Below are 25512 nucleotides of genomic sequence, written 5' to 3'. Positions count from 1 at the left end.
GAAAAACTCTCTCAGATGACACGAGGAAGAAACCTCGAGAGGAACCAGACTCAAAAGGGAACCCATCCCCATCCGGGCAACAACAGACAACATGACTATAACATTAACAGTCCTAACAAAGTCAGCTTTGTTGATGCTATAAACCCCCCACCAATGGAAACCCGAGTGGAAAACCGTTCACGACAACTGCAGTCCCAAAGTCAGCAAGTCAACTGCAGTCATAAAGTCAGCAAGTCAACTGCAGTCCTAGAGTCAGCAAGTGAACTGCGATCCCCAGCCACAAAAGCACCACTGCAAGAGTCCAGAGCGTCCTCCAGGTGCGACCCCCAACTGTCCACATGGGGCTGCCCTCCACAGGAGCGATGCGATGAGACTTCAACCAGACACAGGGCACCAGGATGGACCAGGCAGGTCTGAGGAGCAGAAGAGGTCAGCATCTCGATCCCAGGACTGACATGTAACTCAGAGGGACAGATTTGGGGGGGGAGGGGGAGGGGGGAGAGAAGAGAGAGAAAACACAGGTTGTTAGGTATGCCCAGTGTCACCTGAATAAGTAGGAACAGTATACATATTGCACTGAGTACAAACAGGGACTCCAGCAACTAACTATGACAGCATAACTAAAAGGGGAGAGCCAGAAGGTAACACAGGCATGAGGGAGCCCCAGGACATAAAGCAGCCAGCCACTACACTGTCAACAAACTCGAGTGAGCAAGCGAGTGAGGACTGACAGCATCCATACATCCCAGTTTACCAAAACACTCTAATTCTGAGGACCCTCCAGATCTACACCTTTACCTCATAAACACCATTAACAAAAGGCTTGACTAAACAGATATGTTTTCAGCCTAGACTTAAACACTGAGACTGTGTCTGATTCCCGAACACTACTTGGAAGGCTGTTCCATAACTGTGGGGCTTTGTAAGAAAAGGCTCTGCCCCCTGATGTAGCCTTCACTGTATGAGGTACCAGCAGATAGCCTGCACCTTTTGATCTAAGTAGGCGTGGTGGGTCATAAAGAACCAGAAGTTCACTCTGGTACTGTGGTGCAAGACCATCCAGTGCTTTAAAGGTCAATATTAGTATTTTATAATCAAAGCGAAATTTGATTAGGAGCTAATACAATGTGGTGACAGGGGCGATATGGTCATATCTTTGAGTTCTAGTAAGGACTCTTGCTGCTGCATTTTGAACTAACTGGAGCTTGTTTATGCACTTATTGGAACATCCAGACAGTAAGGCATTACAATAATCCAACTTGGAGGTAACGAAAGCATGAACTAGTTTTTCCACATCATGTAGTGACATTAAATTTCTTATCTTAGCAATATTTCTGAGATGAAAGAAAGCTATCCGGGTAATGTTATCAATGTGAGTTTCGAATGAAAGACTGGGGTCAATAATCACTCCGAGGTCTTAAGCGCAAGTGAAGACAGTTTGGTAGGCCAAACAAAGGCTGTACGTTTCGTTTCACTACGTAGAATTTCAGGGTGTATGCTCTGCTTGCAGAGTGGCACGAAAATATGGCTGAACCAGCTGTGTGGATTTCTTCTCCTCCATAAGCTATCAGTTTAGTTCCCTGTGATGACTGGAGTTTTTCATATTGTTTCACTTGCACAAAAAGATCTGCTGACATGACATGACATTTAGCGCCAGTATCGACTTTGAGTTCTATGGGTTTTCCATTAATATGCACAGTGGAGAATATGTCACTCCTTTGTAGCAGTTGGGAATCAACAGTATCTACAGTTCCAGTTTTCACACTCACTTCATCCACAAATAACAGTTCCTCGTCACTGCTAGGGGCCTGCACAGTTTCAACCTGATTCACAGATCTCTTTTTGTGATGTGTTTGTGATGATTTGCAACATTTCTGAAAATGATTCCACTTTTTACACTTGTGGCATTGCTGACCATAAGCCGGGCATTTCTCTCTTTTAGCCTCATGGTTGCCTCTACAATTATTGCAGTTAGTTATTGAATGTGTGGCACATTGGTCTGTATGTGGTTGTGTTGCACGCTGCTCTGCACCTGTCTTCAGCTTTGGTTTCTGTGGCTGATTTTTCCTTACTTTGTGTTGTAAACTGTCCACTTTTGTGAGTGTTTGCTTTGGAGCTGCAAGGGCTTTTGTATGTTGCTCAATCTGTTATTTGACACATTTCAATTGCTTTGGTTAACATTAATTCATTGTTACACAGGAGCTGCTTTCTCATGCTGTCACTGATTAGGGGAGAGCGGGGTAAGATGAGCCACTTTTTACATTTTTCATCATAACTACATGTTAAAGCCATTTTTGCTTCCAGTCTACACACCATACCAAATTTCAAAGTGTACTGTTACTATCTGAGCAAAAAATAATTGATAAGCTCTTATGGTTAGAGTGATATTACCTCTTGAAAAAAAAATGTTAAGTGGCTCAACTTACCCCATGCACGGGGTAAGATGAGCCACTGTGTGGGGTAAATTGAGCCAACACAAAACATGTTAGGTTAACAAAGTAAACAACTTTTATTATTAGAAATGCAATCAGTGAATCAAGTCAAGTCAATCAAGTGGGGGATAGGGCCGTTGCATAGAGAAGGGGAGATGAAGAGAGAGGTGATAGAACGAGATGGGATAGGGAGGGATAGATAGATAGATGGATAGAGAGAGAGATATGCGTAGATAGATAGAAAGAGGGATGGTTAGAGAGGGAATGAGAGATGTACTATATTATAGAAATTATTAAAACAGTAGAACAGTGCCAAAAAATCTTATTTCTTTCAGTAGGTTAAAACATGCAGCAATCATTCCATCCATAATAATTTCATCATTATTCAATGTTCCAAGCGTTCAAATTGCAAGGGAACACCATTTGCCTCTCCCTCCGTGCTGTCCCCCCAACAGTAAAGGGGCGGGGCAATTTTTTCACAATATCCTGTCTTGACAGGACAGCCTCATCTTTCTCTTTGAAGACAAAGGTTGGCTTTCTTGCAGAGCCATGGCATGACCGGCTTCTTTTGAGAAATCTTGCCTCTATTTCGAAGACATCCAATTTGATTATCTGGCCAATGAAGAAATGCACTTTCTTCTTCCCTGTGAATTTTGCCACAACGTAATCCCCCACATCTAACAACTGGTCTTCCTCATCTGATGTCATATATATATATATATGTGTGTCATATATGACCAGTAAATGTGAAAACTTAAGTGTCATCCATATTGGGTAAGCTCAGCCACCAATGGGGTAAGTTGAGCCAGTGGCTCAACTTGCCCCACATCTAATGGCTCATCTTACCCCGTGGCCACCATTTTGTAGAAAAATGCTAATAAAGGGGATTAGGCTAATCAAAATTATTTTTATTAGCATTCATATCATAGCTTAGAAAGCCACTAACTTAACCCTAATGTGTCTAAATATTATTCTACTTTTGTCTTCTCTAAATCATCTTCACTGTGGACAAACATGGAATTGACTTAGAAAGCACAAAAACACATTTTTATAAATATCTCCCTCACCTAGTTTGACGTGGTGCTCCTCTCCACAAGTGTAAGTAAATGGTCCCGGCCCCCTTTGAATGTGGTCACATGGTCACATTTGTGTACTGTTTCTTAGAAACAGGGGGTGGCTCATCTTACCCCCTGGCTCATCTTACCCCGCTCTCCCCTATGCCACACACCAGTCTGTCTCTGATTAGCTCATCTCTGAGTTCACCGAATCTGCAGCTTTTTGCTTTGTTTTTAAGGTCACTCACATAAGCCTTTATTGTTTCATCTGGTTGTTGGTTTCTTGTATCAAATTTGTGCCTTTCCATTGTTATATCTGAGGGTTGCACAGTTGGCGGAATTTTCATTTGAGACACTCAGGATCTTCTCTCGATTCTGCTCTGCTCACCAAGTGTCTATTTTCTCCCTCCCCCACATAAACAGTAGGTGCGTAAATGAAAGCATGTTCCCTCTCAATGGCTTCTGAACCAGCTAAGTTTAGGAGTATGGATGCTCGAGTTCGAGCTTCTTCATCAGAGTGCGCAGCTGTGATGAATATATTGTATTCTCGCTCAAATACATGCCATTTTTCAGCAATGTTTCCATCAAATATCAGTGGTTCTGGTCTATGGAATCCTTCTGGCATGGTCGTTGATACTTGTTAGCCTTTGCTATGATAGCTGTACAGCGCTAACTGGCTGTTTGCTATGTCTCCAAAGCACGGGCGATTGCTCTAAGACAACGAGGGAGGCTCAGCCTCCTCTAAAAATGATGAACATCGTGTAGGATGAATTGTGCTAGGCTTATGTTATAGCCGACTTTATAACATTGCTATTTCAGATCCAGAATCATAGAAATATATGTGCTCAACCCAACTACAGTGTGAAATCATTCTGTTATAACTTTCCCCAGCTCACCTAATGTGTGCGTGAGTTTTTCCCCCTCGTGACAGCGCGATGCAGCCCAGCCTCAGTGGATTGGGAGCTCTGTGCTTGTCAATCTCAAAATGCAAGACAATTATTGGACAAATACTGCGAAAACACCCGCCCACGGAGTCTCACGGACTCCCAGCCTCAATGCACTTCAACGGCATTTGGGAGCTATGCGCTTTTCAATCTCAAAATGCAAGACAGTTATTGGACAAATACTGCGAAAATGCCCGCCCACGGACTCCGAGCCTCACATGGGAGGGACATGGCAGTTTCCGCGAGGAGACTGGTGATTGGTGAAAGCGGCTGGATATTTTCTTTGATTGACAGCTCGTTTCAACTATAGACAGGCAGCGGTTACAGTGTTGCCAGATTGGGCGGTTTCCCGCCCAATTGGGCGGTTTTAAGTGCATTTTGGCGGGTTTTGAACATATTTTGCGCTGGATAACGTCAGCAGTATCTGGCAACATCAGTTCAGTCCCATGCAGATTCGCAAGTGCTGTGGTGTATTGTAAGAGATCGGCTTACATTTCGATTTCATTCATTACATACGGTTTCTACCAGCTTTTTTAATTTGTATATATTTTCATTGTAAATAAAGTGTAAATATAGTGTTGTCAAGTTTGCTATCTTAGTTCCAGAAATGTCGTTTATTTGAGTGACTGAACTTGAACTTGAGGGGGCTAGTCAGCTAGCAAGAAAGCTGCGCACGGATGCCAAGCATTGCTGATTTAATTTTGGCGACGCCATTTGCCAGTCTTCCTTTCCAGGAAAAAATTAAAATTAAAGAGCAGGGTAGACCAACGCCTCAAATTGACTTGGTGAAAAAGGTAGGGAATAATACTCGTTCCTTTCAGCTCTCCTGGTACGAGAAAGTGAATTGGCTAACAGCAAGTGACCCACATCAACAACAGTAAATAGGCTACTTTAGTAATATGTCATGGATGGACCAAAAATATAGAATCTATTTAAAATGTTTATGCTGAGTATATTATATTGGAATATATGTTTTTCTGGATATGAATTAAACACCGCTACAATTTGGAAAACATTTTTAAACAAAAACACAGCCGAGGTCAATTTTTAAACAACATGCCACAATTTTAAAATATAAAATGTTAAAATATAACCCCCCCAACACCACCATCATGTATATTGGACAGTAGGCTAATGGGCCAAAAGAACCTGTTATTTCACAGTTTGTGACCCTGCCAACAATCAGCCAGATCAGAGGCAAGAGTATGGGCAAAATTGATGTGTTTTTTCTTTTAAAATCTGGAAATATCGTAACCGACCAGCCTCCCCTGTTTGAAAGACTACCAGCCGCCACTGCTCCAAAGCACTGAGAAAACATCGGCTTACCACATTGTAGGCAGTTCTTTCATTCATGACCAAACCTCAACTTCTGACACCATGTTGAAAGGTGAGTGATACACTTGATTCAGGATTCCTTACTGCAGTTTGCTCAGGAACATAACGGCATTACAGGCAACCTGGGTCAGGCTTGTCATTAAGAAAAGACATTAAAACCATGTGCATGCGCAGTATCCATTTTTATGTACTCAGTCTGATCCCATTACTTATGAACTGCTACTAATTAATATAACATAGACAAATGTTCCTACAGTTACTTGCACACACTTAGGGAAATCAAAGCTTACTAGTAAATCTAGAACCAGAGTTTAACAGAAGGATGATCATGAAACAGCAGAAAGAATACAAAGAAAATATCACACCATGGACTGCTATAAGGATTTGATTCAAGATAGTGTTTATGCCAAAGTGAGCACACAAAGAATCAGTGAGACACACGGTGCATATGGCAGGATATTCAAGCCATTATGGACTATAAGCCCGCGCCACACAGCAGTGAAGCTGGTGCCTCCCTTCCAAATGAGCTAAAAGACTTCTTTGCATGATTTGATCATGGAACAAAGAGCCTGTGAGGAAAACTACACCACCCCCAATGAGCAGTCTGTTTATCCACAGCTGATGTGTGGAGAACTCTATCTAGAGTCAACCCAGGATCTGACAACCAGAGGGGAACCATCAAGGACTTCCAGGCATTCAGAGAAGGCCCAAACATATCACCATTTCAAATGTTATATTTCATTTCTTTCATTCTTTAATTACTTTCATTCTTTCATAATTTCATTATAATTATTCTCTTCTAATTTGGCCTCATTTTCTATCAAATTTGCTTCAGAAAGGAAAGGGTTACTGTCCTGAAAACATTAAAATAGAGTTATCCAATGAGATTTTTTTGTTTGTTATCTCTAGGCAGAGAAGAGTTTAGAGCTGGCTCATTCATTTGTTAGGACTTCAATACTGGGACACAAGGCCATGGCAGTGCATGTTTATGTAAGAAGTGACAGATGAATTAACCAATCAAATTTTGATTTATAGTGGGAGGGACCAAAAATGTATTTTTTAAATTCCTTTAATTCCTGCTGTGATATTTATATCCATACTGGGAGGATGGAGGAAAAAAACAAAACAAAACACTGAGTTTAGAGAGGCTTGCCACACACACATACAAACATCACATTTAAGTTGTTAATTTTGTTGACGAAAATGAAAAATGCCGGACATTTTTTTCCATGATGTAAACTATCTGAAAACTAAATAATAATGCATATTTCTACTCAAAATATATGAATAAAAAATGGGCTAAATGTCAGAACCTGTCTGCTCCGGACCGTGCTTGGCCCCTAAATAAAGCCACTTTAAAAATACTCAATATGAAGATAATTACTGCAGGATTTTATTTTATTTTTTTAAAATAATGGCCCTATGAACTTGACTTCTGAGACCATTTCCCGTGAAAATAAGTGTCATATATTATTATAACAATGAGATCAGAATTAGTCAGAAAATGTTTCATGTGCTTCTTGTTATCTTTCAACAGTCAAATGATGATGGATTCTCCTGTCGATTCGACAGATGAGTAGGCAGACAAGTCATTTGCCAAGGTGGGTCCTCATGTGGGAATGAAGACTGATTTTGGATGCACATGAACGGCCACAGATGCTGCAAGAGAAGGAATAGACAGAGGTGGAGTGCTGTTTCCTCCTCTCTTTCTTCTCATGAATAGCAGCTGCTCTGTTGGCTTCAAAGGCCCTAGTGCCTAACGTGTACTGGTTTCTCCAAAGAGCTCTGTCATGGGCAAGTGCTTCCCAGGAGTTGACATCAATGTTGCAGCTCCTAAGGCTTGCCTTCAGATTGTCCCTGTATCTTTTAAGGGATCTTCCCTGGTTGCGATGCCCTTGCTTCAGTTGTCCATACAGCAGCATCTTTGGGATTCTTTTGTCTTCCATGCGGACAACGTGTCCTGTCCATCTTAGCTGGCACTTGATGATCAAGCACTCAATGCTGGGGAGGCCACACTTCTTCAGGACCTGCAGGTTGGATACTCTATCCCGCCACTTGATGTTGCAGATATTCCGCAGACATCTTTGATGAAACTGCTCCAGTAGCTGGATATGCCGGCAGTAGGTGGTCCAGGTCTCACAGCAGTAGAGAAGTGTGCTCAGCACCATGGCTTTGTACATGGCAATCTTGGTGGAAAGGCAGATGCCGTGGTCTTGCCAAAGTCTCTTGGTCAGTCAGTTGAAGGCCACACTTGCCTTTCCAATGCACTGCATCACCTCAGCGTCCAGAAATCCACTGCTTGTAACGGTGCTACCCAGGTAGCAGAACTTGTCCACAGTCTTGACCTCTGTGTTGTTAATGACGATGGGAGGAGGTGGTGGCACGTTGGCAGCCTATGATGGTGAAGGCTGGAACATGGCTTCAGTCTTTTCAAGGCTGATTGTGAGCCCGAATCGTCCGCAGGCAGCTGCACAGCAATCCATTATGTACTGCATGTCCTCATGGGAGTGTGCACCTAGTGCACAGTCATCTGCGAAGAGGAACTCACGTAGGATGGCCTCAAACACTTTGGTCTTGGTTTGGAGTCTTCACAGGTTAAAGAGTTTCCCATCTGTGCGAAACTGAATGTACACCCCTCTGTCACAGCCGCTGAAGGCGTCAAGCAACATCGCTGCAAACGAGATGGAGAACAAAGTAGGGGCGAGGATGCAGCCCTGTTTCACTCCATTGCATACTTGGAAGGGATCCGAGACATCACCATTCTCTTGAACTCTGGCTTGCATGCCTTCATGGAAAGAGGCGATCAGTGTTGTAAGCTTGTCTGGACAGCCAAACCTTTGCAAAATCTTCCACAAGCCATTCTGGTTCACAGTATCAAAGGCCTTGGTGAGGTCTACAAAGACCAGGTGGAGCTCCTGATTTTTCTCAAGGCATTTCTCCTGTAGCTGACAAACAGCAAAAACCATGTCGCTGGTGCCCCTACCAGTGCGAAATCCGCACTGCGATTCAGGAATGATGGTCTCGGCGATGTTTATAATGAGTCGGTTGAGGATGACTCTGGCAAGAACTTTCCCAGCGATGCACAGGAGTGATATCCCGTGATGATTGTCGCAGGATGTCTTATCCCCCTTCCTCTTGTAGATGTGCACTATGGATGCATCCTTAAAGTCTTGTGGAACTTCTCCCGCTTCCCAGATGGACCTGAACAGGGATGTCAGTTTCTCCATAAGCACGTCACCTCCATTCTTGTAGATGTCAGCAGGAATTCCATCTGTTCCTGGTGCCTTTACAGGTGTTGTCTGCTTCAAAGCCTTGGCAACCTCAGCACTGGTTGGGGGGTCTGCCATCTATTCCTTCGTTGGTAGTTGTGGCAAGGATGCAATCGCCTCTTCAGAAATGGTCGATTCTCTGTTCAGGACACTGCTGAAATGCTCTGCCCATCGTGCAAGGATGTCAGTTTTCTGGGTCAGCAAGGTGGACTGGTCAGAAGATCTTTCTGGGGCTGAACCAGATGCCTTGGGTCCGTAAACAGTGCGAAGGCCATCATGAAATATCTTCATGTCGTGGTTGTCGGCTGCTGCTTGTAACTCCTCAGCCTTTCTTTCCCACCAGTTGTTCTTCATCTTCTGCAGTTTCTGCTGGAGAAGTTGCCTCGCCTGCTGGTAGTCCCGTTTCTTCTTGCTGTTGGTATTGTCATCAAGGTGATCTTTGTGTGCCTTATGCACCTTGTTGATGAGCTTCTGGATACCTTTTTCATTCTCATCAAACCAGTCTCAGTGTCTCCTCTTTACGAAACCAAGGGTGTCAGCTGCAGCACTGTAGACGGCCTCTCGGAAGGTCCTCCATTCCTCTTCCAAGTTGTCTTGCTCCTGCTCAATGTTAGACAGGGATTTCTGGAGTCTCTGCTGTAGTGCTTCCTTGTTGGTGATAAGCAGAGCAATGTTCAGCTTCCGGGAGGGGGGGGGGGGGGGGTTATCCCTAGCTGTCTTCTTTTTCCAAGCTAGGTTGATGTTCATCTTGCTCTGGAGCAGGTGATGATCGGACCAGCAATCTGCTCCTCTCATACAGCGTGTACTGTGAACATCACATCTGTCTCTTTGGCAGACTATAACATAGTCCAGCATATGCCACTGCCTTGATCGAGGATGCATCTACAGTACATGTTCTTAAACTTATCCACTTGCTGGAAGATTGTGTTGGTGATGGACAGCATGTGCTGGGCACACAGTGATAGTAGCATCAGTCCATTGGAGTTGCACTTTCCAGTGCCATGGCGTCCTAAGACGTTCGGCCAGGAGGAGTAATCAACTCCAACTCGTGCATTAAAGTCTCCAAGGATGATTAGCTTGTCCTTGCTGTTCACTTCCAAGAGGACATGGTTGAGATCCTCATACAGTAGAAGGCTTCCTTGATGTTGTCAGGGTTGGTCATAGTAGGAGCATAAGCACTGATGATGGTGGCAAAGCAGTCATTTGTGAGCTTGAGACGCAAGGTCATCAGTCAATCGTTAATCCCACAAGGTAGGCTATCGAGCTTTCTTGCAAGCTTGGTGCGAATAGCGAATCTGATGCCAGAGGTCCTTGGGGTGTCTTTAGGCTTCCCAACACAGTAGAAGGTGTAGCCTCCACCTATCTCCTCAAGCTGAGTTTCTCCAGCGAATCTGGTCTCACTCAAGGCTGCTATGTCAATCTGGTACTGGCCCAGCAACCTGGCAATGAGCACAGTGCATCACTCTGGTCTGTCTCCTCTGTCTAGCAGAGTCCGCACGTTCCATGCCCCAAAGGTCAGGGGCTTCCTCACTTTCTTTTTCCTGTTTTCTTGACCGCAAATTGGATGCCCAGGCAGGCACAGTTCCCTGCTAGGTGCGCTCATGTGGTAGGCTTTCTTTACGGATCCTTTTAACTCCCCTTCCCCTTGTGGGGAGAGCAGTGCTATCCCTGGAAAAGGCTGCTCTGTCGCTGTGGGAGGATAAAGGCACTGCATCTACCACTGTCTACAGTGGACGACCATCACCCCACAGCTGCCTGCATGCAGAGTCATGGCTAAGAACTCCCAGCAGCATCCTCTGCCTTTTCCCGTCGCCATTTCTCCATTGCCACAGGACATTGAACTACGTTGGGTATTGGGTGGTGCCTAGCTTGTTTTCAGAGACCTATTTGCCTGACCGGCACATGACTTTTTAAGATGAAGAAGGGGTGTGCAATTCCTTCTCCACCCTCTCGCCTGACCGATGTTCATAGTCCCACAGGTGCAGAAAATGCCACATGTAAGACGGCCCCAGCAGGTGCAGCTTTTTTATTTGGAGTATCCGTCTCCTAGGAGGACTTCCAACAAAGGACATGAGGAGTTCCTCCTACCCCTGACTCGTGTATGGCGGGTGCGTCATGCCCGAACAGGTCAAGGACCTGCCACTGCCACAACATTCAAATACTGACATCTTATTATCATCTTATTCATGCTGCCATCTTATTATTCAGTCATCAGCATTCAAATGTTGTCATCTTATTATTCTCTGTCATTTTTTTTCATTTTGACTCTAGTCTGATCTCCACCCCTGTCTTGACTTATTGCCCTCATTCCCTTCTCAGGTTACTGTGGGAATTCTCTTTATGACTAATGTGGAGGTGCCTCACTTACGTTTTGACCATTGGGATCTGACTGAATTTCAGGTCACTATAGGTCCTGTGACAAAAAGAAGTACACTCACCGGACGCTTTAATAGAAACTTGTTCTTGATTCTAAGATTCCTGTTCCTGGCTGGCAGGAGTGGAACCCAATGTGTTCTTCTGCTGTTGCATGCTTTTCTGCTCACCACAGTTGTAAAAAGTGATTATATGTGTTACTATATTCTTCCTGGCAGCTCAAACCAATCTGGCCATTTTCCCCTGACCTCTCTTATCAACAAGACATTTCCACCCACAGAAATGCCACCCACTCAATGTTTTTTTGTTTGTTTGTTTTTCACGCCATTCTGTGTAAACACTAGAGACTGTTGTGTGTGAAAACCCCAGGAGGTTAGCAGTTTCTGAAATACTCAAAACAGCACATCTGGCACCAACATCCATGCCACAGTGAAAGTCACAGAGATCACAATTTTTCCCATTCTGATGTTTGAAGTGAAAATTAACTCAAGCTCTTGATTTGTATCTGCATGATTTTATGTATTGTGCTGCTGTCAAGGGATTGGCTGATTAGATAACTGTATAAAACAGCAGGTGGGTGGGTGTCCCTAATAAAGTGGCTGGTGAGTGTTACATTTTTTTACAGTGGCACTTGAAAGTTTGTGAACCCTTTAGAATTTTCTATATTTCTGCATAAATATGGCCTAAAACATCATCAGATTTTCACACAAGTCCTAAAAGTAGATAAAGAGAACCCAGTTAAAAATGAGACAAAAATATTGTACCTGGTCATTTATTTATTGAGGAAAATGATCCAATATTACATATCTGTGAGTGGCAAAATTATGTGAACCTTTGCTTTCAGTATCTGGTGTGACCCCCTTGTGCAGCAACAACTGCAGTTAAACATTTCTGGTAACTGTTGATCAGTCCTGCATACCAGCTTGGAGGAATTTTAGCCCATTCCTCCATACAGAACAGTTTCAACTCTGGGATGTTGGTGGGTTTCCTCACATTAATTATTCACTTCAGGTCCTTCCATAACATTTTGATTGGATTAAAGTCAGGACTTTGATTTGGCCATTCCAACACATTAACTTTATTCTTCTTTAACCATTCTTTGGTAGAACGACTTGTGTGCTTAGGGTCATTGTCTTGCTGCATGACCCACCTTCTCTTGAGATTCAGTTCATGAACAGATGTCCTGACATTCTCCTTTAGAATTCGCTGGTATAATTCAAAATTCATTGTTCCATCAATGATGGCAAGCCATCCTGGCCCAGATGCAGCAAAACAGGCCCAAACCATGATACTACCACCACCATGTTTCACAGATGGGATAAGGTTCTTATGCTGGAATACAATGTTTTCCTTTCTCCAAACATAATGCTTCTCATTTAAACCAAAAAGTTCTATTTTGGTCTCAGCCGTCCACAAAACATTTTTCCAATAGTCTTCTGGCTTGTCCACATGATCTTTAGCAAACTGCAGACGAGCAGCAATGTTCTTTTTGGAGAGCAGTGGCTTTCTCCTTGCAACCCTGCCATGCACACTATTGTTGTTCAGTGTTCTCCTAATGGTGGACTCATGAACATTAACATTAGCCAATGTGAGAGAGGCCTTCAGTTGCTTAGAAGTTACCCTGGGGTCCTATGTGACCTCACCAACTATTACACGCCTTGCTCTTGGAGTGATCTTTGTTGGTTGACCACTCCTGGGGAGGGTAACAATGGTCTTGAATTTCCTCCATTTGTATACAATCTGTCAGACTGTGGATTGGTGGAGTCCAAACTCTTTAGAGATGGTTTTGTAACCTTTTTCAGCCTGATGAGCATCAACAACACTTTTTCTGAGGTCCTCAGAAATCTCCTTTGTTCATGCCATGATACACTTCCACAAACATGTTGTAACACTTTGCGCAGGTGGGTGGAGCACAGAAGTATGGCAGGCCAGAACTGAGTTTCCAAAACTCTTTATTGTATCACTTTTCAGTGTACACACTCTCCCAGACACTCAGACACGCACACACATATCAGTCGTCTGGTTGGGGAGAGAGCTCCCTTCCTCCACTCTCTCCCTCCTTATATAGAGCGCGGTCACTGGGGAAGACACACAAACACAGGTTAATTGACATCAGGTGCAGTGATTCTGCCACTTACCTTCCCTGACTCTGCCCTCCGGTCACAGACTGACGCGTGACCACACCCCTGCTGCCACATACCCCCACCACCCGACTCAGGCCGGGCAGCTGTCCGTCCTGCAGACGACTCCCCCCCCCCGATGGGAGAGGAAGTCCGCCATGACCATCTGCGCCCCCAGCCTGTGGATCACCTTGAAGTTAAAGGGCTGGAGTGCCAGATACCAATGGATGATCCGTGCATTGGCATCCTTCATGCAGTGGAGCCACTGGAGGGGCGCATGGTCCGAACAGATGGTGAAAGGGCGTCCCAGCAGGTAGTAGCGGAGGGCGAGGACCGCCCACTTGATGGCCAGGCACTCCTTCTCTATCGTGCTGTAGCGCCCCTCATGCACCGACAGCTTCCTGCTGATGTACAGCATGGGGTGATCCTCCCCCTCCACCTCCTGGGACAGAACAGCCCCCAGCCCTCTGTCCGACGTGTCCGTCTGCAACATAAAGGGGAGAGAAAAGTCAGGGGAGTGTAACAGTGGCCCCCCACACAGTGCAGCTTTCACCTCAGAGAAAACCCGCTGGCATTGCTCTGTCCACTGGACCAGATCTGGTGCCCCCGTTTTAGTGAGATCAGTCAGTGGGCTGGTGACATCTGAATAATTAGGTATAAACCTACAATAGTAGCCAGCCAGCCCCAGGAACTGTCTCACTCCCTTTTTGGTCTTGGGCCTCGGGCAGGCTGCAATCGCTGCTGTCTTATTAATTTGGGGACGCACCTGCCCATTGCCCAAGTGGAAGCCCAGATATCGTACTTCCACCCGCCCAGTCGCACACTTCTTCGGGTTGGCTGTGAGACCCGCTCACCTCAGCAACCCAAGGATGGCCCTCAGGTGTTGTAGATGCCATGGCCAGTCGTTACTATAGATTACAATATCGTCTAAGTATGCGGCCACGTAGGTGGTGTGGGGGCGGAGGACCCTGTCCATAAGCCGCTGGAACATAGCGGGCGCCCCAAACAGCACAAAAGGAAGTGTGACAAATTGGTGTAAGCCAAATGGTGTGGAAAAGGCCATTTTTTTCTAGGGATAGTGGAGTCAAGGGGATCTGCCAATAACCCTTTGTTAAATCCAATGTCGAATAAAAGTGAGCCGTGCCTAGTCAATCGAGCAGCTCATCAATACGAGGCATTGGGTACGCGTCAAATTTAGACACCGCGTTGACTTTTCTGTAGTCCACACAGAACCGGACCGACCCGTTGGCCTTGGGAACCAAGACCACCGGGCTGCTCCAGTCACTGTGGGACTCCTCGACGATGCCCATTTCGAGCATGACCTCGAGTTCTTCCTGAACCACCTTTTTCTTGTGTTCGGGTAGCCTGTAAGGGCAGCTGCACATGACCACCCCCGGGGGTGTCTCAATGTGGTGTTCTTTGAGGAGGGTGTGGCCGGGCAGGGGCGAAAACACATCCAAAAATTCGGTCTGCAACTGGGCAACCTCCGTGAGTTGGGTCGGGGAGAGGTGGTCTCCACAGGAGACCAGAGAGGTAAGCGATGTCAATGTTCCTTTTTGAACCTCCGGCCCCAGCTCCGTCTTCTCTGGAACCAACGACACCAACACCACGGGGACCTCCTCGTTCCAGAGTTTCGGCAGATTGAGGCAGTAAATCTGTAGTGCTCCACCCCGTCCATTCGCCTCACCTCATAGTCAACGTCCCCGACTCGCCGTGTGACCTCAAAGGGTCCTTGCCACTTGGCGACCAATTTGGAGCTCGACGTGGGCAACAGTACGAGTACTTTATCTCCCGGTGCGAACTCCCTAAGGCACGTACCCCTGTCGTACAGGCGGGTTTGCCGTTCTTGGGCCTGCTGCAAATTCTCCTGGGTTAGGTGTGTGAGTGTGTGGAGTTTTGCGTGCAGGTCAATAACGTATTGAATTTCATTTTTGCTTGTTGAAGGTCCCTCCTCCCAATTTTCCCGCAGTACATCTAGGATGCCGCGTGGCTTATGCTCATATAATAATTTGAATGGGGAGAACCCCGTGGAGGCTTGTGGGACCTCTTGCACTGTGAATAATGGGGGTTTGAGCCATTTATCCCAATTGCGTGTGTCCTCGCGAACAAACTTTTTAATTATATTCTTGAGTGTGTGATTGAACCATTCGACTAAACCGTCCATTTGTGGGTGATAAACGATGGTGCGGATCGGCTTAATTCCCAGTAACACATACAGTTCGCGCAGTGTGCATGACATAAACGAAGTGCCTTGATCAGTCAGAATCTCTTTGGGGATTCCGACTCGGGAGATGACGTGGAAGAGCGCTTCCGCAATACTACATGCTGAGATATTGCAAAGGGGCACTGCTTCCGGGTATCGCGTTGCATAGTCCACCAGAACTAAAATAAAGCAATACCCTCATGTTGACCGATCTAATGGCCCGATGAGATCCATCCCAATTCTTTCGAACACGGTCTCGATTAATGGCAGAGGGTGCAAAGGTGCTTTTGGAATGGCCGCTGGATTTACTAACTGGCAATCGCGGCATGCCATACACCACCTATGGACATCGCCGCAAATCCCTGGCCAATAGAACCGGGCCATTATTCTGGTTAGTGTCTTATCCTGCCCCAAGTGTCCAGCCATGGGATTAAAGTGAGCCACCTGGAATAGAAATTCCTGGCGGCTCTTTGGAATCAAAAGTTGTGAGATCGTTTCCTTAGTCTGAGTGTCCTGCGTCACTTGGTATAATCTATCCCTCATAATGGAGAAACAGGGGAAGGACAGGGTGGCGTTTGGCTGGAGCGTTTGACCATCGATTACTCTCACTTGGTCAAACGCATGCTGCAGAGTCTCATCTCATGACTGTTCTAATGGGAAATCCGCGAGGGATTCCCCAAGAGAAGGAGGAGGAGCCTGCGGCTCCTCACTCTGATGCGGTGATGATGTAGACGGCTCTGTGACATCTGCTCCCGCCAACGCCACACCGGGACCTTCCCCTGCTGAACTACGGCAGGACCCACTCTTCACTAAATGAGTCATTAATTCCCGAAATCCCGGCCAATCAGTCCCCAAAATTATCGAGTGGGTAAGGCGAGGATTAACCACCGCTTTTACACTCAATTTTTCCCCTCAAAAAAGAATGTGGACCGACACTAAAGGGTAGTTGTGAACATCCCCGTGCACACACAACACCTTCACCAATTGTGCTCCCCCCCAATGCCTCATCTTGCACCAGGTGGATGGAGGTCTGATGACAGCCAGAGTCCACCAAAGCCTGATATGTATCCCCTTGGACACTCACCAGTATGCGATATGCTCCGGCCTGATCGAGGGCAGTTCCTGCCGTGTCGGGGATCCGGACCACCATGCCCACCTCCATTGCTGAGCACTGCTGCTGGAGGTGCCCCGGCTCCCCGCAGCACCAGCAAACTGGCCCGGGCTTTCTCTCTGCACCGGCACTCTAGGACTTACTCACCTGAGGGGGGAGAGAGACAGACTCGGAAGCAGGAAACGGGAGGGCACCGTGGGTGCGGCAGGCCGGCTGGGGTGGAGCCGGCCCCCGCCTCCGCGGTGGGGGAATGGGGCGAGGATGAGACACAGAAGGGGAGGGCGAGAGAGAGAGAGGAGAGAGGAGAAGAGGAGATCTGTGGTCCTGCCATGGGAACAGCCGCCAAATGATCCTTCACCAACTCGAAGGCCTGATCCAGCGACGCCGGGCGATGGCACTGGACCCACTCCACGGTCCTTTCGGGAAGTCGGACGATGAACTGCTCCAGTGCCACGAGATTGACGATTCCCTCGGCGTTGCGGTTGTCAGCCCTCAGCCACCACCGGCAGGTGTCCCGGAGTTGCTGGCCAAACACGAACGGCCGGCCGAACTCCTCTAGGCGTAGAGTGCTGAAGCGCTGGCATTGTTGTTCGGAGGTGCACCCCACACGCTGGAGGACGGCCCGGCGCAGGTCTGCGTAGACCAGCCAGCTGTCTGCGGGGAGCTGTAGTGCAGCCAGCTGCGCCTCGACCGTTAGCAGGGGGAGGAGGCGCACCACGCGCTGTTCCACTGGCCAGCCCCAGGCCTCTGCTGCTTGTTTGAATAGTGCGAGGAAGGCCTCGGGGTCGTCATGTGGGCCCATCTTCGTTAGGGTGAGGTGGGGAGGGCCCGCCACGGTGGAGGTAGTGGACCCCGCCGACGCAAGGAGGTGTCAGAACGCCTGACGAGCTTCCTGTTGCGCCAGCACCAGGGCCTTGAACAGTTGCTCTTGCTCCTTTCGGAGGGCGACCAGTGCCTGGTGCTGGCTCTGTTGGGCCATGGCGAGGGCGTGGATCAGGTCTGCGAAGGGGGAGGATTCCATGGGGCTGTTCTCCTCTGTGCTCCGGATCCCGGGTTTCAGCACCACTGTAACACTTTGCGCGGGTGGGTGGAGCACAGAAGTACGCCAGGCCAGAACTGAGTTTTCAAAACTCTTTATTGTATCACTTTTCAGCGTGCATACTCTCCCAGACACTCAGACGCACACACACATCAGTCGTCTGGTTGGGAAGAGAGCTCCCTTCCTCCGCTCTCTCCCCCCGTATATAGGGCGCGGTCACTGGGGAAGACATACAAACACAGGTTAATTGACATCAGGTGCAGTGATTCTGCCACTTACCTTCCCTGACTCCGCCCTCCGGTCACAGACCGACGCTTGACCACGCCCCCGCTGCCACACATGTGTTGTGAAGATCAGACTTTGATAGATCCCTGTTGATTCAATCCTATTGATTGAAAACACCTGACTCTAATTTCACCTTCAAATTAACTGCTAATCCTGGAGGTTACATACTTTTGCCACTCACAGATATGTAATATTGGATCATTTTCCTCAATAAATAAATGACCGAGTCTAATATTTTTGTCTCATTAGTTTAACTGGGTTCTCTTTATCTACTTTTAGGACTTGTGTGAAAATTCGATGTTGTTTTAGCTCATATTTATGCAGAAATATCGAAAATGCTAAAGGGTTCACAAACTTTCAAGCACCACTGTATTTGTATTTTCAATACAATTAACTTTACTGGAAGAAATTTCCTAATAAAAAATACTCACGCTGCCTCCACGTGATGTTTGTGTTGGTGCATTTTGGTGAAATGACACTTCGGTGTCTCCAAGTAATTCCAACAAAAGATAATTGTTGATTAGCACGTCACAGTATTAATTCAAGTTCATAAAGTTCTAAATGAAGGATGTGTATTATTTGCTGTAGCTGTGCTATAGCAATCTCCGGATTGTTACTGTGAAATTACAATTATATCATTATCAGACATGTAGCCTAAATTGTCCTGCTTCACTGCTTGTTCTAAAGTATATGACGTGATGATTTAGAAATGTTTCTAATATTTATGACAGGACACACCCAAAGGCGTTATAATATTACCTGTAAATGACTCTATAAATGACTCTACAGCTATAAATGAAATAATTGTGTCACTCTACTGAAGGCGCAGCAGGTGCAGGGTGTGTTTGATGTAACGTGTATACTGTAGTGTTGTGTATTGTGTTATATTTAGTGTGTATAATGAAGGATGTTTTCATGAAGGCATGTAAAATAGAAAAGAATAAAATTAAATAGGCTTATACCAGAATAGAAAATACCATCTTATAGTCAAATTATTTGTAAAATAACTTAAATTTTCCATGACACCTGCAAAAAATACCTTATTACGCATTTACAAACTTTTATCATGAATGCAGACAAAAAGAAGCAGTGTTAAAGCCATGAAATAGATATGAAGGAAACTGGAACAACTCTTTTTTTTTCCTTTTCTTTGTAAACATATCCAAAAAGAGTTTAAAACAACCAGTTCACGGTGTTGCTATTTGTTTTCAGGGGAAAGCAGTTAAAACACGCTCAGAAATCTACGTGTAGTCTTCGCTAGATTCATTTATTGATAATTTTCATTGATCTACCAAATTACGAATTAGTGTACATGAAGAATAGAATAGAGTTTTATCAGAATAGAAAAGAACAGATTATCATTTATTCCTGAAAGTTTATTTCTTATAGAAATAAGTCGTCTTTATTCACAGCACCACAAACTAAACTTTTAGGCATTAACAAAATATTATATATTATACTATTACTCGCTTTTTTTCCCCTTTATTTGTGTTTAACTTAAACACACAAAGAGCGGTAAGTGATTGGCCGTTGGAAATACTGGTGTTTCGTGATTGGTCGGAAGCGCATGTCAGTCAGTCAGTCAGTCCGTGTGAACGCGATGGCAGGAGTATGCGCGAGCCTGCTCATTCATTCGGACGGTATCCTCGCCGCCTGTTGGAGTTGATTTTCCGCTCGAATCCCGGAGTGAGAGACAGCACAGGATGCCAGAGTTCTCTCAGTGCGCCTGGTGGATGTTCTGTAAGTGTCTGTAAAAACGTTACTTTCCTGTTCTAAACCTCAAACCGTGTTTTATAAAATATATAGATTTAAGCCCTGCCGAAAAGCGGAGCTCCCATCTGTTTCTGGGTTGTAGAATCTTCTTATATAATAGCCAGCGCTTTTGTTTTATATCGAGAATCGCCTAAATAAATAAATAAATAAATAAGTAATCAGGCATGGGCGGCACGGTGGTGTAGTGGTTAGCGCTGTCGCCTCACAGCAAGAAGGTCCTGGGTTCGAGCCCCGGGGCCGGCGAGGGCCTTTCTGTGTGGAGTTTGCATGTTCTCCCCGTGTCCGCGTGGGTTTCCTCCGGGTGCTCCGGTTTCCCCCACAGTCCAAAGACATGCAGGTTAGGTTAACTGGTGACTCTAAATTGACCGTAGGTGTGAATGTGAGTGTGAATGGTTGTCTGTGTCTATGTGTCAGCCCTGTGATGACCTGGCGACTTGTCCAGGGTGTACCCCGCCTTTCGCCCGTAGTCAGCTGGGATAGGCTCCAGCTTGCCTGCGACCCTGTAGAAGGATAAAGCGGCTAGAGATAATGAGATGAGAATGAGTAATCAGGCATGACTTCACACTTCACTAGTTGTTGGGTTTCCTGTGGTGGCAGGCACAGGACCGAGTCCATCAGAAAACAACTCGATGGTTTTCTTTATAGGGTGACCACCTGTCCCGCATAGCGCGTGCGCGTACAGCATTTGAAGCCGAATTTATGCGTCCCGCAAATTCAGAACGTGTCCCGCATAATCGATGCTTGCTGAGGGGGCTGTCGCTCTCCCCGGGCCACCCAGGCAGCCAAACGAATATTACGAGTACTTGACATTTCAGCACACCACCGTCGCCACTATAGACTGTAGAACAAAAACACACACACACAGCCCTCACAACTGACTGGTTGTTGTCAACTTTTTGTTGTTGCCATGACACCGCATTCACGTGCACAGACAGTGACGAGGGACGCAGGTGCAGCGCATGCATTGCTTTCATATTAAAAAATGGAGAAAGGTACCGGAGAGATGGCAGGTGAGGCACCGCCACCTCCAGTTAAAAAGAGAAGGTGTATGTACAGGAAAGAGTGGGAAAATTAATATTTGTGGCTGAAAGGGGTTGAGGGGGATACCGAGAGGGCTTTTTGTGACCTTTGCAAAACATCTTCTTTCTCGTGCAACAGAAAGAAACGTCTAAATCTATGGATGCTTTCCTCCGACCTAAAAACGACTCTCTAGCTGACAAAGTAACTGCGGCAGAGGTGACGAGTGTGTATCACACTGTCCAACACGCAATATCATATCGGGCAGGAGATTGTGGCACAAAGCTGTGGTTGTGAGTTAAGAGACTTTTTTTCTACTGTTTCTGTGGTGCTGAGCCACTACAATTCCTGTTAATCCACTGAAAACTAAATGGAGACTTGTCACTATTCCTGCTGTACTGATGCACTGCAAAGCCTCAGATTCAATATTATATTATGATTGATTTAAAGTGAATAAATTGTAATGGAAAATAAATAAAATTGAGTAGCTTCAGTAAATCATAAGTGGAAGTGTGTCTGTCAAGTCATTGAATGGTCAAAATATTATGAATGTTTATTTAAAAAAAAACACATTTGGTGGCCTGTTCATGACCATACATCACCAATAACAGCAGATTAGGGTATTATTGATATACCATGTAAGGTAGTATGTGCTAGAAATGGGTAAACCACTATCTGTGAGTCTTCCAGCAGCTGGCGCGGCGCAGTGGGGGCGGCGTCCCACATTGTCCCTCAAAAACATACCCCTTGTCCCCCCTTGGGCTTATGAGCAGGTGGTCACCCTATTTCTTTATGTATCCTCACTCTGTGCCTATGGGGCTCCGCTATAATACATGAATCTATACACAAACTATCTGCGATGGGTTTGTCCTTTCTTGTGGGGATTTTGGGGCGGAATTGGTTTTAAATGGTGGAGTATTTATCATTGATGAACTTATGGAGCACTGGAGAGAGAGAGAGAGAGAGAGAGAGAGAGAGAGAGAGAATTGTCATGCTGAGACCATCAGGAAATGAAAAAGGGGTGAACTTTATTGAGTTCCCTCTGCATGACACCTGGAAAATGTAAAGGCTTTAGGATATCTTTTCCTTGTGCATTTTTGGACTGACATAGCTGATGTTTCTCTTCTACAGCTATCATGACTGTTTTTATATTTTATTTGAGATGCTACTCTCAGTTTTAAGTGTTTAGTTTCCCTCCAGGCTGTTAGCTGTAATGTGCATGCGGAAATGAGTATAATGGAATTGTGAGCCTCTGGTTAGAAAGTATCTGCCCTGCCGAGGTGCTGGCTGAGTCAAGGGAGTTTGAGAGCTGATTAGTGTGTGTGTGTGTGTGTGTGTGTGTGTGTGTGTGTGTGTTTACGAGAGGGAAAGTGGGCGGTGCAGTGCATTTGAATGAGTAATGAGACTGTGCACGACGAAACAATGAGTTGAACTTGGTGTCAGAGGGTCCGTCTCTCCACAGAGATTAGATCATCAGACCTACTGCCAGCTGATGAGGCACAACGATACAGATTCTCACTGTAACCAATGCACCTGCACTGTGAATAAAAAAGGGCTTATTTAAATCCTCCTAATACTTAGAAGACATGTCTTGGGTATTTAAAAATATTTAGAAGACATGTCTATAGGGTATTTAGTCATGCCTGGAAGACATGTCTTGTGTCTACTGTTAGATACCGGTGTCTGTATAATAGACACGAGTGTTTTCTTGCATCCTCCATATACACCCATGTCTTCTTAGAAGACACTGAAATATTATTTAAATATCCTGGTGTTTCATGTAAATACCTTAGACATGTCTTATGTTTGTTTGTTTTTTTTACAGTGTGGTTACTTTCCATTATCTCAAAGGAATGTTTCATTTATTTATATTATACATTCCTTTGAGATTACTCGAACTAACCGCCTGGTTAGTACTAGAACAGGAGACTGCCTGGGAGGGACTTTGATTGCCTGAAGGATTGTAGTATTTATTTGTGTATTTATTCATTACTCTGTAAAGCGTGCCTGGGTTGTTGTCCTAACACGTGAATCGGTGCTCCAACTAACTCCTGTGACTCAGTTTGCCAGATAGCTGGTCTCTTTTATCCTCCTTTTATTGACCAACCAAACTGAGTTGATACTTTAAGGAGTATTGAATAAAGTGTGTGTTTTATTTATTATGTTCTCTCTCTCTCTCTGGAAGAAAGAGTTCTCCTTTGCTCTGAGGCCAAGTTTACATTAGACCGTATCTGTCTCGTTTTCTTCGCGGATGCACTGTCCGTTTACATTAAACCGCCTGGAAACGCCGGGAAACGGGAATCTGCCAGGGTCCACGTATTCAATCCAGATCGTGTCAGCTCCGGTGCTGTGTAAACATTGAGAATACGCGGATACGCTGTGCTGAGCTCTAGCTGGCGTCGTCATTGGACAACGTCACTGTGACATCCACCTTCCTGATTCGCTGGCGTTGGTCATGTGACACGACTGCTGAAAAACGGCGCGGACTTCCGCCTTGTATCACCTTTCATTAAAGAGTATAAAAGTATGAAAATACTGCAAATACTGATGCAAATACTGCCCATTGTGTAGTTATGATTGTCTTTAGGCTTGCCATCCTTCCACTTGCAAGTGGTAAGTGATATGCGCTGGGATCACACACACAGCGGCTCAGTCCCGAATCACTGCTTGTGCACTATACTCGCGCGCTCTGTGAGCTGCGCAGGGCCGGAGTGCGCACCCTCCAGAGGGCACTCGCTGTTCAGGGCAGAGTGATTTGGAGCGCAGGATGCCTGCGGAGCCGAGCGTATCCGTGTATTGGTGTTGCTGTGTGCACGCGAATCGTGTATTGGTGTTGCTGTGTGCACGCTAATCGTTTTAAAAACGTTAATCTGATGATCCGCTGATACGGTCTAATGTAAACCCCACCTGAGAATAACCCAAGGGGTGGTGTAGTCAGCTAATCAGTGTGTGTGTGTATGTGTGTGTGTGTGTGTGTGTGTGTGTTGGGGGGGGGTAGAAGAAAAGAAAACAGAAAAGACTGGAGCAGATGCAAAAAAAAAGAAACCTCAGAAAATGTATCAGCATGTCATAGATACGATTTTTGTTTGATGTTTTATTCAACTGATCTTTCACAACATATAAAAGGATTTTAGCCAGGATTTTTTTAAATACCTGCAAAACTTGATGCAGTTTGTTTTTGTTTGTTTGTTTGTTTGTTTGTTTGTTTGTTTGTTTGTTTGTTTGTTTGTTTGTTTGTCCCATGGTTCAATTTTTCAGTGAGTTGAGTAAAACTGACAAACACAGAGTATGTTTTGTCTTTGGTTATAATAAAGTTATAACTGTTTATTTTTCAGACAGTCATCAGCATATTGGTACTGTTTCTTCTATGTGGGGGAGGAAGTGGCTGCTCTGGCCATCAGGATCTGAATGGTACAGTCACATTTTTAATCTTGATGAAACTGTCCCTGTGTCTCAGAACGACACCTGGCAGATTAATGTATATACATCAACTGTTGTCCATTATAACTCCATTTTTTGGTTCAGAACATATGTTCTGTTCATATGTTGTTAGTTTAGCTAAATCAGATTATTTTGTGAATAGTTGAGTCTTGGGAAGGGGTAGTGGCTGAATATTTGTTTATCTTTCTTCTTTCATCTCTGATTAGGTTCAGGTCAGTCATGATGTGCCGCTTTGCACAAGTCATTTTAAAGATAGACTTCCGTTGTAGTAACAAGAACGAAATTATGGTAGTCTCTTTGAGTTACTTTTATTTCTGATGCATTATCAAAAAGGGTGGCATGGTGGTGTAGTGGTTATAGTGGTTAGCACTGTTGCCTCACAGGAAGAAGGTTTTGGGTTCGAGCCCAATGGGTGACAGGGACCTTTCTGTGTGGAGTTTGCATGTTCTCCCCGTGTCTGCGTGGGTGTGCTCTGGTTTCCCCCATAGTCCAAAGACATGCAGGTTAGGCTAATTGGTGGCTATAAATTGACCGTAGGTGTGACTGTGAGTGTGAATGGTTGTTTGTCTGTGTGTGTCAGCCCTGTGATGATCTGGCGACTTGTCCAGGGTGTACCCCGCCTCTCACCCATAGTCATCTGGGATAGGCTCCAGCTTGCCTGCGACCCTGCACAGGATAAGCGGTAACGGATAATGGATGGATGGAAATCACAATTCCACCTTATTTTTGAATAGTTTTACACCAAACTTTGTAGCATCTTTAGTGCTTTTAGGAACAGCATTTTCTTTCATAATTTGTAATTCTTCCTCACTTACGGTGACGAAGCGATTGGCAGCCAATCTGCCAAGTCACTTGTGGTAATTACTGAGAAATAGTCTGAATCTCTCAACCAATCAGCGCGTACGATTTCCTATAATCACCTGCTTATTTATACTCAAACTGTTTTAACAAGATTTATATGAAACGGTCATGAATATATTCTGTAAAATGTGTTCATAAATAATCCCACATTATTTTTTAAAAAGCAAATTAAAAATAAGCACTGGATAAAACCCATCTATCTTATGGAAATAAAGATACAAATTTCATTGTCCGGTGGCCAAGTGTTTGAGATA

The 25512-nt window shown here is 45.3% G+C and overlaps 1 long non-coding RNA gene across 2 annotated transcripts in view; it reads left to right on the top strand.

Moving 5' to 3' along the window:
* Nucleotides 1-342: 342 nt before the first annotated feature.
* LOC132886620 (uncharacterized) overlaps nucleotides 343-25512 on the top strand; it is a 38303-nt gene continuing 13133 nt past the window's right edge. Inside the window, exons 1-2 of one of the 2 annotated variants that reach the window (XR_009654715.1) lie at nucleotides 343-429; nucleotides 24292-24367. This is a non-coding gene — a long non-coding RNA (uncharacterized LOC132886620). Of the gene's footprint in view, nucleotides 430-19811; nucleotides 19907-24291; nucleotides 24368-25512 lie in introns of those variants that run through there. The other variant, XR_009654714.1, reaches the window with a different exon arrangement.

This window comes from Neoarius graeffei, chromosome 5 (genome assembly GCF_027579695.1).
Source record: "Neoarius graeffei isolate fNeoGra1 chromosome 5, fNeoGra1.pri, whole genome shotgun sequence".
Lineage (NCBI taxonomy): Eukaryota > Metazoa > Chordata > Actinopteri > Siluriformes > Ariidae > Neoarius > Neoarius graeffei.
The sequence above is the reverse complement of the archived record's forward strand: the minus strand, read 5'-3'. Positions and strand labels throughout refer to the sequence as shown.